The sequence below is a fragment of the Mesocricetus auratus genome, unplaced genomic scaffold (assembly GCF_017639785.1).
Source record: "Mesocricetus auratus isolate SY011 unplaced genomic scaffold, BCM_Maur_2.0 Super-Scaffold_100009, whole genome shotgun sequence".
Classification (NCBI taxonomy): Eukaryota; Metazoa; Chordata; class Mammalia; order Rodentia; family Cricetidae; genus Mesocricetus; species Mesocricetus auratus.
In genome coordinates, this window is record NW_024429193.1 from 27,487,659 (window position 1) to 27,492,257 (window position 4,599).

At 43.1% G+C, this 4,599-nt stretch overlaps 1 long non-coding RNA gene across 1 annotated transcript; it reads left to right on the plus strand.

Moving 5' to 3' along the window:
- The first annotated feature begins 734 nt into the window (after positions 1-734).
- LOC121142190 lies at positions 735-2,922 on the plus strand. Its single transcript, XR_005879171.1, has 3 exons — positions 735-928; positions 1,166-1,385; positions 2,627-2,922. It is a non-coding gene; the product is annotated as an uncharacterized LOC121142190 (long non-coding RNA).
- The last annotated feature ends 1,677 nt before the right edge of the window (positions 2,923-4,599 follow it).

Genomic DNA, 4,599 nt, shown 5'->3' on the forward strand with positions numbered 1-4,599 from the left:
GGGGACTCATTGACTAGTGTCACTCAAGTAAGAGCACCTGGGAGCTGTGGTGATGGCTCAGTGGATACAACATTAGTCCTGCAAGATCTGGGTTCAAATCCCTAAACCTACATAAAGCTGGACACAACAGTACACATCTGCAATCCCAGTGGAGAGAGGGGCAAAGACAGGAGAGTTCTCAGAAGTTAGCCTGATGCTTAAAGCAGTGAACAGTAGAGAGAGAGTCTCAAACAAGACAGAAGTTGTCCTCTGACCTCCACACATGCAAAGTAGCACAAGCATGCCCTGTGTACACACATGTACACTCACACATGTGTACACACACACACACACACACACACACACACACACACACACACACACACACACACACCACCCTTAGCCCAGAGCAAACGTTCAGTCAGCCTCAGGTAGAACGTTCATTTCCAGATTCTCATATAGTGAATTATCTATGTCTTATGCTTATGCCTTAAATGTTACCACTATTACAGTTCTTTTTAAAAATGTTCAATCACAAACGGAGCTTTTATCGCTGTCACCTGGCTTCCGCACTCTGGGGATCATGGCAGCTGCAGCCATGCCGCCATGTTACCAGGAGGAAGAGGATCTCCATTTCCCATCTAGGAACTGTTTATAGGCACAGAGCTCAGTGTGAGCTTCAGTACACCTCACTGAGGGACTCAGCAGCACACTCGCCAAAGCTCCCCTCGCCCTTCCTTTTAGTGGCTTCGCGATCCTCTTCTCAGTCTCTTTGTGATTGCTGAACCATTAGAGATCAGATGTGACTTCTCACTGAGAAATCAAGCCCCGTCGCAGAGGGACTTCATGAGTCAGCCAGCCACGGTGTCACCTACTGAGTGGTTTTCCCTTTGTGTACAGTGTGAAAATGTCCATGGAGAACGGAGGGATCCAGATTCCAGGGACAGAGGTGAACTAATGGGAGATGGATTTGGAATACGGTTGTGTTGAGTCCTGGGAGAAGAATCACATAAGTGGGAGGAGCCTGGGAAGGTGCCTGAAGCTCCCAGAACCAAGTGTCTAGTGGAAGGGGTGGAGACCAGGGCAGGAGAAACTGCAGCAGTGTCCCCAGAGGATAATGCATGTTTGGTTTCTGGTGATCATGATAACCTAAGATTCACAAAGACCCTTCTCCCACATTTTTCAGATTCACTGAATGGATGCATCATCACTTTTGTGCAGACACACTTTCCCATCCGAAAGTGAGGGGCTTGGGGGGTTACTACAAGGAATTTGAGGACATACTCTTCCTTGACCTACAAAATCAAATACTTAAGATTTCTCTGTAAGTTAACCCAGGAACCAGAGACAACTCGGTATTGACAAAGGGTGGGTCAGCGAGATACACATAAGAGGAGTTCCATAAGGTAGGTGACAGTGTGGATATGGCTGATGCAGTGGGGGCCAGAAATGGAAAACAACACATTGATAATGATGCCATTCACACATTTTCAGGTTTCCTCCACAAACCTCCCCGGTACTCTCAGGAAAATGATGGAGGATTTATTTTGGTTTTGGTTTTTATGAAACAGGGTTTCTCTGTATTGTTTCGGAGGGGTCCAACCCGGCCTCGAACTCACAGAGATCCGCCTGCCTCTGCCTCCCGAGTGCTGGGAATGGAGGATGTTTTTTAACAAACATGGAGGATGATAGAACAGCTGTTACTAGAGGGAGATGTGCAGTTAACCCCTCCCTTTTTCCTTCTTCCTCATAGCACAAAAACCTTAACTGGGAAATCCTATAAGCATTGCTTGTTTACTGGGTAGGAACTCAGGGGAAAAATAAAGCAAAAACCTATGGGCCATAATAGCTGCCTGCCCTAGAGGCACAGAGCATTGAGGAGACTCTGAGATCAGAATGAAGGCAAGTCTGGCCCCTACTCCTGCATCTGTTTGGCATTACACCAGAAGACCTAGGCTATGCAATAAGGCATGAAAGAGAAATAAACGCAAAGACAAGACATGTGTCTGCAGATGTCTATGTAAAAACTCCCCAAAACTCTACAAAACAGCTCCAAAATTATTTATTAAAAATGTAAACTGTGAGCCAGGCGGTGGTGGCACACACCTTTAATCCCAGCACTCAGGAGGCAGAGGCAGGCCGATCTCTGTGAGTTCGAGGCTGGGCTGGACTGACAGCCTCCAAAACAATACAGAGAAACCCTGTCTCGTTAAAAAAAAAAAGTAAACTGTGTACCGCAGAGATGGCTCAATCTATAAGGTCCTTGCCGTGTAAGCATGAAGAGCCCGTTTGAGCCCTAGAGCTGATGTAACAGCATGTGCCTCCCAGATCTGGGGACGGAGGACAGAAGTGTCTGTGAGACTTGCTGGCCAGCCAGTGTAGCCAGTCAGCAGTTTTCAGGTTCAGTGAAAGACTGTCTTAAAATACAATGAAGACTGATAGAAGAAGACATCTGATGTGAATCTCTGGTCTCCATATATGTCTACATACATGTATGTGCATCTGCACATGCATATGTACACACATATGCACCATTTACACAGAACAAATCATATTGATTTCTCCATCAAAGTTATAGATTACTAAATTTTAATGTATTTATTCTTTTTGAAAAAAATGTATTTACTTTTATTTTATGTATATGCAGGAGCCTGCAGGGGTTAGAAAAGGGCATCCGGGTCCCTGGAACTGGAATTGCAGGCATTGTAGATGCTGGGAACAGAACCTGGGTCCTCTGGAAAAGCAGCAAGTGCTCCTAACCCCTGATTCATCTCTCCAGGCCCTATGTTATTTGTATATATCATCAGCACTGAATATCCATGGCTTCTGTATCCGTTGACACAACCAACCAAGGATACAAAATATCTGGAAAGAAAATTGCATCTTCATTGAACACAGAATTTTCTTGATATTAAATTCTCTAAGCAAGCACGTACCAACTATTTACATTACACTGTATCGGTATTGTATGAGTGTGTGAGTAATCTACAGATAGTTTAAAGAACATAGGAGGTTGTATGCAGACTACATGCAAATATCATGCTATTTTGCTTAATTGATTGGAACAATTTCCAATTTGATGTCTCCCAGGGGAGTCCTGGAGCCAGCTCCTCAGTGGACACTAAGGGGCAGCTATAGTAAATTAACTTCAAATTTTAAATGTGGATTCTATTTACAATAGTAGGCCATAAAAGTAGTTGGACATAAATCTGTCAAAATGCATGTATGGCCTTGCAATATCGTGCAGTTTGTAGAGTGCTGGAGTATTGTGCAAGAGACCCTAGGTTCAATCCTCAGTACCACAAAAAACCATGCTTGGAGGACCTGTAACCAGAACTCAGGAGAGAAGACAGCAAGATCAGAAGTTTAAGATAATACTCAGCTGTACAGCAGGTTCAAATTCAGTCCAGGCTACTGGAGACTTATCACAAAATAACTCTCTGTCTGTCTCTGTCTCTGTCTGTCTGTCTGTCTGTCTGTCTGTCTGTCTGTCTGTCTGTCTCTCTCTCTGTGTGTGTGTGTGTGTGTGTGTGTGTGTAGGATCTGCATATTGAAATCCATCAAACCACAATGAAGGAAATCAGGGAAGCACTTCATGAACGGATTGGTCTACTGTGTTAAGGGTTGGAAGACTCAGTATTATTTAGACAACAGTTCTTACCAATGTGATCTATAGAGTCAAACCCAAAATCTCAATAGTTTTTTGTAAACAAAAAAGCTGATTTCAGTACAAACATAGTCCTCCAGATACACACATGTGGAAAGGCAAAGGTTTTATTTTAGCCAAAACAATTGAAAGATATAAACAAGGTTAGAAGACTCCCGTACCCAGTTTTAAAGAATTACAATTAAGTCAATGTAATGAAGACCATGTAGAACTGAAAACTGCTAGATTCACAGAGCCACGGAACAAGTAGAGGACCAGAAAAAAAAATCAAAGTGATCCCCATCAATACAGCCGATTTGCTGTTGACAAAGGGAAAGAGAAAGGTCAGTAGTAAAGGGAGATCTTTTGCTGGGTACGTAGGCGTTCATTTGCAGTAGATAAACCTTGGCCCACACCTCATACACACTATTCAAAACCCACCTCAAAATGAATCACAGATACAATTGGGAAATGTAAAAATACATAATTTCTAGAAAAAAATCTGTTTAAAAAACTTGGATTTGATAAGGAGATTTTTAGCTACATGACCAAAAGTATGACTCACGAGAAAAATATTGCCAAGTTAGACTGAATTGAAATATAACAGCTTTGCTCTGTGAAAGATATGTTCAAAGCGTGAAAGAGAGCTGGGAATGCAGGCCATGCCAGTAATCCCAGCACTTGGGAGGTGGAGACAAGACCAGGCTAAGGAAGGAGGAAGGAAGCAAGTCATCTTTGTCTAGGACTTTATCTAGACTATGAAAAGAGCACATAAGAAAACAAACACTGCCATCAGAAATGAGCAAACTGTCCAAGCAGGCAATGCATGTAAAGAGAACCAAATGGCAAACCAGCATTTGAGAAGACACTTCGTATAGTTTGTCATTAAAGAAACGCAAATCGAAGCAATTAGATGATGCTGCCGTTCATTTATCAAAACCGCTAACTGCCGGGGAATAGGCAACAGCAGACTC